We start from the raw sequence: 15,102 nt of genomic DNA, 5'->3' as shown, positions 1-15,102 counted from the left end.
CCTCCTGGTTGCTATGGCTACGGCGCGGCCAACGTTGGCCGTGAGCACGGACAACGTGGACGGACGGACAAGCCTCGACCCTAAGGTGCTTCGCCCCTAAACAAAGAAGGCGAAAGCTTGCACTAGGCCACGCAAAGCTCAAGACACAGCGAAGCTGGCCGATTTATATCAAGCGGCTAGCCTCCAACGCGTTCGGCGTCGGCAAGCAGCAGCGTTCTTGGCACTGTGCCAACCTTGGTTAGCCTGCCTGCGTTTGTGGCATGCCAGGAATACTGTCGCTCGTAGGCGCCGACGCGTACAGCGCTAGTCACGCGAAATATCGCGAAAGGGAAGGTACCTCCAAAATGATCGCTCGAGAACACCTTCCTACATGCGTAGTTAAGTTAAACCAAGGTAAGACCTCGCAGCAACCAAATTAATACCTAGCAGTAGAAGCCAGTAAGTTTCGCTGTACCTAAGCTTTTGCGCGACCGAGTGCAAACTTGCCCGTTTTTCTTTTTTCGAATCCCCCCCCCCCCCCCCCCCCCGTTTTCGCATACTTCACATTTCCAGCTGTGCATGATCAGTCATGAAAAGTTAGGAAAAAGGCATCGAATTGCCCCCCCCCTCCCTTGCTAATGTGGGCATAAATAACGGGAAAATACGTGAGCAAGCTGAGAAAACCGCAATGATACATTAAAAAATTAAAGCAATTATTGACAATGCACGACGCTGCGCCGGCGTGCACATGTCCTCATTTTTTTTTTCTTTTCCTGCGTAGATGTTTTTGTCGATGTAAAAAAAATTATTTATATCTTACGTATAAAATTTTCTTTTCTACTGTATTTTAATGTATTACTGAATTCAGTTCCTTTTCTTTTACGCAATTAAGCAGTCAAAATAGCAGCTGCCAAAGAAGTGCTTTTCCCTAATTAAAATCGGCAGGGTCCCTTTAACATCAGCTGGGTCCCAAAGGTGTGTACATTGTTCATTTATGTTAAATAAACTTTCAGACTTTAAAAACTTTCATACGTAGCTCAGACATAACATTCGGCAGTAGGTATTGTTTGGACTATTTATGAATTCTAAAACTGTCTAACTCTCAATATCCTTGACTGCAACATTATGTTTTGTTTAATAGTGGCAACTGGCTGCGTCGACAATCTTCGCAAAAGAATTGGTGCTTTCTTTTCGTTTGCCAACACTGCAGTGAAAACGTATTTCTGTTTTACTCTCGAAGGCATACATCAACGCTAATGAGCTCATAGGACTGCCTTTTAAAACTACATTCTAATAATGCACTGTCACGCGTGCTCCAATTAATTTTGCTTATAATGTTCCATTCAAGCTACAGATAAAGCGTGTGCCAGGTAGTGCGGTTTAATGACAGAAACCTGCCAATGTGGTGAATGCTTGAATGTGAACACTGCTTTATATTAAGTGTTAAAAAGCCTGATCATTCATCGAAATCTATTTCAAAAGCGTTCGATATTCCGATGCGTCTTTCTCTTTGTTTGCGTTATTATACTCGTATTCGGTTTGGTCTCAAAAATTCGCATACTGCTACACTACGCTATCGTGAAAATCGCGGCTCTCCGTTGTGTATTTAAAATTGAAAAACCGCAGCGGATTTGTCAAGTCACGGCACCTTCGACCACGCTGTAAAAGGAGCAGCAAGTAAAATGCTAGCAGACATTTTATTCGCGTAGATGAACGAGCGAAGAAGTTCTGCTTACGTAGAAGATGTGTCAACACTTTCTTTCTAAGCGGTTTCCGCCTCTCAACATGCGGTTTACTCAATCGCAGCTCCATCTCCGCCATACGCCTATCTCCTACATATGCCGTCCATGACGCGCATGAGTCCTGCATCAGCTTTGGGAAGGCTTTAAATAAAATGCATCTTATTAAATATCATCTGTACTGTCTGGTTTCCTTACTGACCTGAGAAATAAGACGCCGTGCATGGAACGACACATAAAGACATTTTATTATTTTTTTTGTTATTAAACGTGTGTTTCTTCAGTTCTGGCGAAAGTTGCGCTTTCCACTTTCTTGACCCGAGAACGCCAACGTCACGAGCGATTCGCATTGTCGAGTTCAATGCTCTTCTAGATTAACCCAGAAGCACTGCTTAAATGCTTCTTTAGGTTAAGCACCTAATCAGTGTAGCTTTAGCCAGAAGAATGCCACGCTTAGCCTCTTCCTGTGTAGGCGAGCTCGGTCCCGCCTTCGATAAAGAACAGCAGCCTCGATGGTGGAGCAGATTCTGCGAAGGAGTCACGTACGCGTCTTGCTTTGCGTCACTGCTACATAATCAATGCTCAGTACATTGGCACAGAGAGAGATAGAGTGATAGACACAGGAAGGAAAGGTAAGGACGTCAACCAGATGCACGTCCGGTTCACTACCCTACGTAGCGGAAAAGGAGTTAATGGTCGAAAAGAAAGAAAGGAGATAAGGCACTGAGGGTGTCACCTCGTCCGGAGGTTCCACACCAGAATTGCAGTCACTAACTGCGGTCTGTCGACTTCAGGAGCTGCAGAAATGTAAGCGACGCTGTCTGGTCTACGGGGCATGTGGCTACTTATGGTCCAAGTGCTTTTGCCAACGTAAATGATCCTCAACGTACGTGATCTAACGTGGTGCGGAGTGGAAGGCGCTGGTCGTCATAGCGGGGACAGGCGCTGAAAATATAATTCGACGGACTCCTCACACCCGGCAGCCGTAGCAGGACGGTGTGTCCCACATCCCAATAAGCAACGAATAGCTCTTTCTGAATGTCACATCCAGTCACAAGTGACACAATTCTGTCGCATCGCGGCGGGACAGGCCCTTTGGTAGCTAAAGCTTCATGGAAACCGTTCTGTTTACTCCGCTATACTGTTACACAAAGGACAAAAAAGCAGACTGACGCGCATGTGGGCAATGTGCATGCGTGTGCGTCCTTTTTTGTTTTCTTTGTCCTTTGTGTAACAGTATATCGCAGTAAACATACCGCTGTCATAACAACTAGCCCCAGTCGGAGCCGTATTGAACGTTACTTCACGGATAGGTCGACAAATCACAGGTGAGACGACGAGACGAGTTCCAGTCTGCTAGAGCGGAGTTACGACCCAGTGACACGAGCTTTCTAGCAGCGTTCGATGACCCAGCAGCCGAGGTCACTACTCGGACAAATTATGTGCACAAACGCGGCACGAACTACGCAAGTGGAGTCCATACTGCGAAGAAATATCGCCAAATTGCGAACCGGAGTTAATTACGTGCACAACTGCGCACAAATCTTAAGTCGAGCCGAATTCAGTAGCAGCTGGTGCACAAGCTGAAACTGGAGACAGCATCGTGCACGCGGAAGTATACGGCGCGAATTGCAGACCAATTAACTGTGTGTGCACAACTTCTGCACCAATTCGCAAGTGGAGTGAATTTCGTGCAAGGATATTCTTGTGCGCAAACCTAATGAAAAAATCGTAACTGGTGTCAATACTGGTGTCCGACACAAGCTGTAACTTGAGTCAATTGCGCGCCAAGACCCGTATGGATGCATAGCACGCCACGTAGAATAAATGGGATTGTCGTCACCCGAGTTTCTTTTTTTTTTCCTGCTGAAAAGCATAAAAAGCTAATCGTATGAAACGAGACAACTATTTTCTCCACGCAGAAGACAATGGTACCCGAAATTTCCTCAAACAAATAGAAAGATGAACCAACCTTTACGCAGCAACAAACACACACAAAAAAAAAGGTATTCAAAGGTGTTCGTACACGCAACAGCTACTGCGCGCGCAATGTCCCAACTGAGTGCCCAACAGTAACTCTAAGCCTACTGCGTCGTTTTCTTCCGCTTGCGTCATCGCTCCGCCAATGGAAAGCCGGGGTTTAAGAAACGAAAAGTTACGTGAAGCCTGCGTTAGGACGACTACTATAACTACAGGAACAAAACAAGGATTCAAAATTGAATCCAATCGGGTTTCGTAACACTTTTTTTTTCGTATTCGACGTCATGGCTTTGCCGGCAAAGAGAATATCCTCAAGGACGCTTCCTTTTCAAATGATGACGCCAAACAGCTATTCTGGCCCTATTTGGACTTGATTTCCTGGAATTAGTATGACGCAGGTGCTCCTAGGGCTATTGGTAACGATTGGAGAAAAAAAAAGGAAGATAACTTTGCAGACAGTATTTTGCATAGCCGCCAATAAAGACTCAGTGTGAGGCTTTCTATACTGTTGAAAACACAATAGAAGTCGGCGGTACAATTTGCGTAGGCTAGAGACGTTGACAAGACGTATTGCGAAACCTAACAGTCGAAACAAACCAGCACTGAAAAAACAATGCAAAGAGCATTTGACCACCTGTGGATTGAAAGCAGGTGCTTTATATCCATGAACGCACGCAGCGAGGAAGAAATTATACTAGAGTCTAAGTTAAAGAAAAATAAAAGGAAATAGAGCAGCTTCAACAATGGTACTCATGTAGTCTAAAGGAGGCTGCCACTGAAGTGTCTGCGCAAGCGGCTGCGTAGGCGTCTTATAGGCGCGCTTAAAATGCGTAGGTGATTGGAACGCGACGTGGATGCGATTGAAATGGTGACGTCACTGTAGTTAGCGTATCAAGTGCTGGATCATGATAAATCGCAGCGCGCCGTGACGTTTGATATACCAATGGCACTAACGATCGACGTCACTGGTATAAAAGTATCTTCTGTTGTTTTTGTTTTTTTCTCTCTCTGTCTTTGGCACAGGAACAGTTCTTGAAACTTGCTAGCTTGAGTGTTTGGTTCACTTAAAATGCAACGTAGTCCTTCATCGCCAATGCAAAACTAAGAAGAAGACAGGAGTATAGACGTTGCCAGAATTAACGACGTCACACTGGCCTCGTACGGGAATTCGCAACTGCATTTTTTATGGCTTGCCATGCCTATGTTCGCGGTAAATATGGCCATTTTCCTGAAGGTGATGTCGAAAACATATCGCCTATGACGTGTTTCTGGCTTCCGAATCAATTCGGGCGCATGCAGCCAGCAAAAGCATAGCCTTCAAGATCTGTTTCGTTACCCAGAGAGAGCGTCACTGGTGCGGATTTTCCCACAACCGATTGAGGAACGTAATTTACTGATACGTATTTAGTCTAAATATTTCTGTGTTGTCATTTTAACGTATTTCGCTACAGGAACCTGCATTTTATGGGTTGTAGGGTTCTGCAACGCCATTAACACGCAATGGCCCTGACAGAAACAGCTGTAAACAATAACCGAGATCAGTTAGCAATATCTGTAAGCCTGCTCCCAAGGCGTCTGTAACTGGAGTCATGTAGCGTGTTATTCATCATTCATCGATCGTAAAGAAGAATTTCACGTTTACATTCCTACAAATTTTATCAGAAATTTGTGAGTTGTTACGTGGTACAGACATTTTCTCCTTATCTCCTAAAGTAATATTGTAGCCGGCCTAGATAACGTTGTCCACGCTGAAACGAAGTTTTCGATAATTTTACTACGAAGGCACTACTAGCCTACCAACCTGGATTTCACCTGTCTGTGTGAGGCCTCTTCATACGCACGTTCCGTCACGCGCCTTTCGTGTGCACAGTTTCTTTCACACATACAGCCGCGTGCGTATGTGTGAAATAAATATGGAAAATCAATCGGGATCATCCCCGTAAATGTCTAAAGAAGATATTCGTCGCGCCAAGCGACGCGAACAACGAGCTCGGTGATAGAGGTAGCGGAAGTCGACCGACGCAGAAGGCCAAGCGATTGCGACTGCAGCAGCTCAAAGGCCCCGGTACTGAGGATCCTAAGAGCATACATCACTTCTGCAAGATATTAAAAAATTTTCCGTCCAAAAAGACTGTCAGCACCTTAGATTTCATTGGCATAGCAGGGCGGTGTTCAGCAAGAAAATTTGAAGTTTGATTTACGCGAATGCGTTGCAGAATTCGAAGGCTTAATATTTATTCCCATAGGTCTGGCTTGGCACCTTCTCCTCATCGTGTTTATTGCAATGAATCCGAAACTATGGATCATTTCTTTAGAGAGTGTCGTAGGTTCGCCGTGCACGGAAAACGACTACTAGAAGGTCCCCTCCGCCAACTTGGATTAGCAATTACGCTAACTGTCCTACTGTATCTGGAGGCGACGGCACAAGGACACTGCAATAGGAACGTATGTGATGTCATATTTAATTTTGTAACGGAAACAATGAGACTGTTGCATGTTAATTTGATTGTTTTATGCTCCTCAACAAGAAAACAGAAATATCAACTTCAAATTTTAAGATAATGTAGCATGAAATAATATTAACGATTAGAATTCATTTAATATATCTCATTCTTAAATAAGAAAATACTGTTTAAGTATTCCTCCTTTGTCTACCCACTGCCGCCCGATTCATGGCCTATCCCCCGTAATGGGTTGTGGTATACATACTGGCACCAAACCAGACCAAACAAAGAAGACAATTCAAGACGTTGAAACGTGCCCACGAAACTGCCTACGAACGACAGCAGTAGTCTTTAAACTCAGGGGGTCTCGGGGGGTCTCAGACCCGCCACCAGCATTGACAAGGGATCTGACACCCACCTCGCTAGACTTACCCGCGTAGTTGGGAGCCGCTGACAAGGGGCTCACGGTCCGTAAGGCCAAGATATAGTCCGGCGATAGCAATCACGATATAGTCCAGCCAAGATATCAGTCACACCTACGATCAAACGAAAGTTCCGACAGATGTTCACTGTGTCTAGTCAAGAGTTCGACGAAAGCTCGTCTGGTCAGGTAGCATGTTGGGTTAATTTTCATTAACCCAGATGTTCACTGTACACAAGCCAACTCTCGCCGATTTCGCCGGTTCGCACCGTGTTATAATTGTCGACGACCGCACGATATTATTTAAAAAATTGTTGTACTGTCACCTGTCGAGTATGTCAAATTTGTTGTCCTTGTAATATATTTGATAATTTTCGGTTCGTTCACTTGCAGAGCAAATAATATTTACCCCACTTCGTTGATTGTTTGTATAAAGTACAATTGAGTCCCGTGTTTTTTTTTTCTTTTTGCATAAAGTGTAATTAAGGCACATTTTTGCGAAATTTGTATTTGCATTTACTTCGCTTTACAAAGTCTCCGTTGCACCAGACGGTCGAGACTGTTCAGAAACGCTACCTTTGCCCTCGATGTCACGATTGCTCTAGAATAGCGGTTTCCTGGAAAATATTGCACAGATTATAAGCGCCGACGCTTCGCTTCACTGTGAGCTGTTTCACGCCAGATACTGTCGACACACTGGCAGAGCGTGGGGATCGCTTGTTTCAGGTCTATGCCATAAATTGAGACGAAAAAAAAACACCTTTAAATATTATTTCGCCCGTTTGTGTAAAACGATGTGTAAAACAAGCTATGAACCGCTCTTTCTCTCTCTCTCTCTCTGTCTCTCTCTCTATTTCCCTCTGCACCTTTGCTCGAATCACTAGATAGTAGAGACTCCCCCCCCCCCCCCCCCTTCGATGGAGCCAGACTTGGGAAGGTTTTACTCCAGCGGCAGCTACGTATGTCTCGGCGCGGGCCCTATCCTGAAACCGATCTGCAATAGGGACATAGTGCGCCGAGCGCTCATAGCTTTGTGAATCACTAGATAGTAGAGACTCCCCCCCCACCCCCCCCCCCTTCGATGGAGCCAGACTTGGGAAGGTTTTACTCCAGCGGCAGCTACGTATGTCTCGGCGCGGGCCCTATCCTGAAACCGATCTGCAATAGGGACATAGTGCGCCGAGCGCTCATAGCTTTGTGTACGCTGTGTTCTCGCCGCTGAGTTCGCGTTGAAGCGAGAGGCAGCCCGAAGGTCAATTCGCTCGCAGCTGCTACCGCGCTTCCTCACGCCAGCATTTTGACAGCGAGTGACCGCGCTCATCGAGTGAGATGTGTTCCTGTTTGCCTGTGCACGCGTGACGCCATGCTTGTTAATTTAGTTAGTAAGTGAATGTTTACGAGTTTACACGGTCGATAAAGCTACCATCCTTACTTCGTATAGCTGTCTACTAATTTGCCATCGCAATCGATCCAATCGCCTGTAGGGCGAAACCGATTTCTTTATTTGTATTGTTCTTCTTTGTGTTACATGGTAGCGTTGTTACACACTGTATCATTGTTTTTGTTCGCAGTGTTGCTTTAGATATTGTAATGATGTCGCGTTGATTTAATTGTCGTGTCGCAATATCGCTTCGTCCACTCACTGCAGCGAAGTAGTTTTGCTACACAAATTATTTGCATATGTGAATCGCAGTAGTATGAAGAATAAAAAAAAACTCGCTGCGTATTCACGCACAAATATCCACTCCTCATCATGTTCCGCAAAGAAAATACCAATGCGACAACAATCACAATGACCAGAAGAACGACGATAGTTACAACGATGACCGCAACAGCATCGATAACCAATATAGGATGACTCGGTTAAAGGTTCTAACAAGAATCCCTTCGCTGCTGTGCAACGTCACACTCGACGTTGCGCGGCACAAAAGTGAAGTCTGTCCCCAAAGTGATCGGCTGACATCCTTCTTCCGTGACCAGTCATCATGTAAGCATTTTTAAGGCGACGTCGGGACGATTTCATGTGGGAAAAATATTTGTGTGCAGCCTGAAAACAAGTTACGAACAAATATTGTTACAGAATTAAGCATTGATCGATCAATTGATTTATTTAATAATTGATTGATTGATTTTAACTTATCAGGGGAACGCGGGAGCTATTATGGACGCCATAGTTAAGGGGTCAGCAATCATTTTTACCGTCTCAAATTATTCAATGTTCCGTTGTCTCAGTAACCGGAACATTTTTGCCTTCCGCCTCCATAAGAATACGAACCCGCGACCTCAAGCACAATGCCATATTTCCCCGTGAGCCACCACGTCGGCAAAATCTTTGGCGAATATTAAGCCGTGATCAACATCAGCGATTGCACACCCAATCTTATGGATAAAATAATGCGCTTATAATTGCTTTACGTTGGGCTGGTTCGAGAAACATTGCTTGTATAGTCGAGAGCAAATGTCCAAAGACCACGGTATGCAACCTAGAAATTAAAATTTCTGCCTGAACTGCCGCGCTACGTGAAATTGTCTTCACGCATTATATTGGTCGAATAGGCACACGTAAGGTTTACTTTACGTAAGCAGGCGCAAGCTGGAATCAGCTAGCGCAAGACAGGAGTAATAAATATAGGATGATTATGATGATGATGATGAAGCTTTACTACTCGACCTCCGCATTTATGTCTATAAGCTGCGAAGAAAAAAAAAACAAAAAACGGCCGTTTCGCGGCACCTGTACCCAAACTTCTGCTCGCGCAGTTTTGTTACTGCGTGAGTCGTATTGTCTTCGCGCAAGTCTTTCCGACGTGGCAATTTTTTTTTTTAAGAAGGCGCAACAAGGGCCGTGTCTTCCGTAATCCGTTAATCTGGGTCACGCTTCCTCTGTGTGCACGTTTTTTTCAATGCGCCCGGCTCACGTGCTCGCCATCGTCCTTCCGCGGTTGCCGCCGCCGCGTTCACCGCTTCAGATGGGCCGCAGCTGAAACGAAACAGTTGTCGGACGTCAGGCGCATTGTTCGGAACCCGGCGCGACGGAGTCGCAGACAATCACTGCCAGCGGTCCAGCCGTTGCATCACACGGAGGATCCCGCGCGACGCTGCAGCCGTGGGCCGTCGCAAAGTTGCCGCAACACTTGCCGAGTTAAGCCACACAATACACGTGTACTCGCTTCCCTGTCTGCGTGGCGTATACACTCGAACGCGCTATATAGGGCAAGACGCCTGGACCTGCCCGACCCACGCAACTGAACCCATTTGATGAGATATACCTTATGATACACGGAATTATTGCAATGATTGCATACAGAAGTTAGGAGGCTTGTGAGCTTAACTCTGTAATATAAGTTATGGATACCCTTATACTAGCTCCAGAACCTTTCTCTCCCCTCCCCCCCCCCCTCCCCATTCTAAGCTTCATCTCATTCTCGGGACAATTCAGGTGCCCAAGAAAAAAAAAAAAAAGCGATACCTACAGAACCGCGAGCAAGAGGGATCAACACATGTCGCTGTGTTGCTTCGTCTTCAGCGCCATCTGTTGTTTCGTCTTCCTCTAGTCTTGTAGATATAGCATTCGCTTTCAGAATGTTGCTCAACCAAGTATGGCCCAACTTCGCACTCCTTCAGACGTCCGCATTGTGTCTCAATTCCTTTTGTACCGTTAGTTTGCGCTGTTTTTGTTCTAACTACCGTGTGTCAACTAGCCCAGTAACAAACTCTCTTGAACGCTAAACAGCTATATTTACAACGCTCGCGTAAACTTGTTCCTAAAACTTCAAAATTAAATTGCTACAACTACTACATACTAAGTACAGGAGCGCACAAGTCGCTCCTTGTCAGTGACACGAACCAGTGTAGAAATTAAATAAGCCGCCGTTTTGTATCAATCAATTTGTTACGATCCAATTCAACTTCAATTATTTCTTCCTCCGTTATAGATTCGCACACCACGGAGTCACCGTTATCACCGGAATAGGCCACTTGACGCTATAGATGATAAGAAAAGGATAATAAAATGAGAAGTATTGCCACAAATTATGGACGGCTGGTTTTATGATTGGCCCACCCTCAGTGTGAACTTCGTGCAAAAGCGGTCCACGTTATCATGTGTTGGTATTCCCTCACACTATATTATTCCCAGCTCAAACAAGAACCTTACATCTGCGCTCCTCCATCCCGCACGTCTCAACGCATCTGTCATCCGTTTAAAGTCCCACGTCAACGTGCCCGTATGATTACCTTTTCCAAATCATTTTTCCTCCAAACAGCAAGTCACTGGAACGACATTCCTCATGAAATCGCAGCCATCACCTGCCCATCAGCATTCCTAGATAAAATTGCATGGCACCTGTCATCATGAAGGGCATGTTATAATTTCCAATGTTAACCCCACCCCTTATCTAATACCCCCAAAACGGGGGTCCTTCACGAAAAAAAAAGCGAACATGAAAAAAAAAAAACTCAGTACACCCAGGAGACAGTGTAATGGATATTTTAATGTTCAAAAGCTTCAGTCCACGAAGCTCATTAGTGTTGTGACCATGCACACAGTTTTGTCTGTGTAATCTCCAACTGTACTATATCAATGACGAAGAAGCCGGTTTTGTGAAGACATAATTATTGACAAGAACATGCCCATGAAGTCTTCCGAGTTGACGTTCGGGCATGATTCACCGGCCATCAAGATACGTGCCTCTGAATGCATACAGCCATTTGTACGCACATTTCGCCAGTGCAGTCACTTTAAATGTTGCAAGACGGTCCGTCCGGTCAGTCAGTGTTTCCTTCGCACATGGAATACGCTCCCACCAAAATAGTGACTTGAATGTGCCCGCTTTGTCCGCTTTTTCCCAAGAAGCATTCACACTTGTTTTAATTTTCTTTTGGTTTGCCTTGATTTACTTTGCTTTGTCTTGCTTTGCTTTGCTTGCCTGAAGCAAAGCAAGCAAGCATTGCTTCAAGCAAAGCTGCTTTCATTGCTTGCATTGCTTGCTTTGGTTTGGTTTGGTTTGGTTTGGTTTGGTTTGCTTGCTTGCTTGCTTTACTCGTAGCGTTCGTACGCTATAATTAGGAAATCTTACGAGTTATTCAAGTCGCTCAAATAAAAATACTGAGACTAATGGGGACAGGTACTAGAGATAACTAACTTTGGATGACATATACCAGAGAAACGGCCTGCAGCCGTAGTCCTGAAGGAAACAGCGACATGGTTCGGCCAAGTAACGAGAATCCACGAAAGTTACATCAGCACAAAAGCAACAAGGTCCACTTTAGATCTCGAAGAAAAACATTAAGATTATTACGTTACGTAACTTGAAAACTCTACAGACGTATGGACAAGAAGGCAACGACGATTGCCAAGCGTGAGAAGAAACGAGTTAGGTCCAAGAAATAATGGCATAAAAACATATATAAAAAATAATCAGTCGTGAAGCAGATGAAGGTGCGGAGAGAGATAGAGCAAAGTGCCAGGAACTCAAGAAACGATTGGACAAAATGAAACTAAAATGTTACTTAGAAAATAAAAGACATCTATTACTGAGGCAAATCTCATGAAATGTTATTTGGTCAGTTTAACAACCCGTCTGGACGCCTGCGCACAACTGGACCAAACGGTGTGTACTTCCTACCAGCCTTATGTCTACATATGACATGTATAACTTATATATAGAAAAAATAGCTAACTTTACAAGGTTGCCAAGTAATCTACTCAAATCAGTAGACAATCTGTAGACTTCAAAATTTCACTTTTATCTGGAAACTATACGCCCACAACGAATACCATTCCAGCTCAACGTAGCTGCGGCCTTTGTCCCATAGCAAAGGTCGTTGAAAGGTCGCACCACTGGACAGTCCTCTATTTGTAGCTACTACGTATGAAAAACTCTACAGTTATGATAGACGATGGTAATCCTACACATGAGCTCTTGTTGGTCAAGAGGTGTATTGTCTCGCTGAACACAGCAAACGTTTGCTTCGCCGTGCCCTGATTGTTTCCTCTGAGAGGTGCGCTGCCTAACATGTCATTAGACTGACGAGTACTCAAGGCCTTGACGCGACATTCACTTGTAGCACATCAGTGTGAGTTCAAAGATTTACAGTACTCTTCCACGATATTGCAACGGGGAGGCAATCGCTAAGCATAACCACGAGTCCTTTTATAGTTCTTGCGTAATATTGAGATATACTTTAACGAGGACGTGTAGATCTGGGATCACAAGCAAGTAGGTGTTGTTCCAGGTGACATTACGAGAAAAAAAGTGTATTTGAGCAAGCTAATTGAGCAGCATAATCGCAATGAGGGCCGAAATTCCAAATCTTGCGGGTCAATTGGCCGGCAAGTAGAGATCTATACTGCAATTGTATCGGTTCACGCACAAAATGTACGCTTTCTCGTAATGCTGAGCTGCGTAAGAACCTGAGTGCTTGATTCCAATGCATACAGTTAAATGGCACAGTATTTTAATATTATCCAGTTAAACAAGACACCAACTACATTAAACAAGTCTTTAGATGCCGGAAATCATGATTGTCAAATTTTTCAAAAAGCTATATACTAATGCTTAGCTTGACCACAAAATGTAAGACAAAAATGGACAAATTAGCATTTGTAGTAATTAAGAATAGAATGCACGAAGAATGGCAGGACAGTGCAATTACATCGTGATTTTGCTAATCATTTAGAGACGCGTAACATGTAAAAGTATATGCAGAATCATGCGAATTGATTTTGTAAGTAATACACTTTTGTTTACTGGACTGATAAATTGCGCACAGGAAAGGACACTGGACGAGCCGGTGAGACAGAAGAAAAGGAGAGGAAAGGCGGGGAGATCAACCAGACGAGTGTCTAGTTTGCAACCCTACACTGGCGGTAAGCAAAATGGGGGATGGGGACGAATTAGTGCACTAAGTGAGGACAAGTGTCAAAGGACAAGTCCACAAGTAGCGCACTTGTTCCTCCCTGTCTCTTCTATCATCTTTTCTGAGAAATGCCAGCACAGTAAACCAATGATGTCGTAACCAGTAGCCGCGATTGAGCCTTACTGAAGGCAAGAAATGGAATGAAAGTGCATGGTACATCGTGGTATAAAACATTTGTCTACAGCGTAGCATCTCAAGCATGGGCAACTGGATTGCTGAGGCAGAAACCGTTGTCCAGACGTCGACTAATTATTAGCTCGCGATAATTGGGATGGTTGCAAGACGGCTTCTTTCCGGCAGGCGTAGTTGTTACTGCTCAAGTCTGGAAGTTGAAAATGACGTCACACTTTTATTCTATTTTTCATGCACTATAAAACGCACTTTTTTTTTTCGCAGCACACGCGTCACGCAATAAGCTATCACACCACTATAGCCACATGGTGACGCCACTATAGGGTTACTCTGACGTCACTGAATCTTTTCTTCGTGTGTAAGCTGTGCCCCGTTTCAACATTAGTCCGCAGTTTTCTTGTCAGCCATTTATAACGCAGAAGCATTTTGTGGCTAAATCTCTACAGACTTCCTGCCAATGCGTGCGAAGTTGTTGACGTCATTACTGCCATATTCTTGATCTGTATAGAAAGGCTTAAACGAATTCTATAAGAAGTACTAAGCTAAGTTCGTGCACTGCGATTCTAGAAAGTCAAATAACACAAATATATTGTATTCATAATAGCAGAAAATTTGTCGATTTTTGTTTATATTAACAATTAGGGCAGCGCAAGGGATGGATTGATATGAAGAAAGAGAGGCGACAAACATGATTCTTGTATATTTGTAGTGTACAGGTCAATGTGCACCTATGCGTATAGGTTTGTATATTTCTCCGCCAGAGCGAAACGTCAAAGTACGTGTGAATAAGTGCTCTTGGAGGTGTCAGTTGTCATGAGTATGTCCTATGTACGCAATTGCTACAATTTTGCATACAATTAGGGTCACACAATAGGCGCAACAGAATCTGTTGCCTAAAAATAGACGGCATGTATCGTAGAGTAGTTGCATACAGAAGCAGAAAGAATGACCGATGTAATAGGTGGAAGGAATTTTTTTTTTTAAAGTTGGTTGACGGCGATGTCCATCTTCGCAGGGAAAGCAAAAGGCAGTGAAGTTGTAGAGCCTATTGTTTGTTATTGGTTTACTGCTGCTTCGTAGTTTGATTAGTGATTAAAACAACAGCAGCATAAATGCTATCTTGCATGCATAGTTTGTTGCTTGCTGCTGCTGTTGTCGTTGTTGCTGTTCTCGTCATCTACTTTCATGACTAAATATAATGTTGGCACCTAGAGGGCACGGACTAGCCCTTGTCACCCACATGAGAGAGCTATATTTATCACAAATCACAAAACATCACAACGACCAAGGAAACACATAAAATAACAGATGATACAAGTATACTCAAGCATAAAATGTCACAATAGAACAAGAAACATATTTCAAAGTGTCGCAACCGTCGCTCAGAAAACTGGAAGCAGGAACGATGTCGAATACAGAATAATGGAAGATTTCTAGAAATCCCTATTTGTTGCGTGTAACTTTTTTTGCCTGGCAATTTCACTTG

This window comes from Dermacentor silvarum, chromosome 10 (assembly GCF_013339745.2).
Source record: "Dermacentor silvarum isolate Dsil-2018 chromosome 10, BIME_Dsil_1.4, whole genome shotgun sequence".
NCBI classification, from domain to species: Eukaryota; Metazoa; Arthropoda; class Arachnida; order Ixodida; family Ixodidae; genus Dermacentor; species Dermacentor silvarum.
This window is presented reverse-complemented; position numbering follows the sequence as displayed.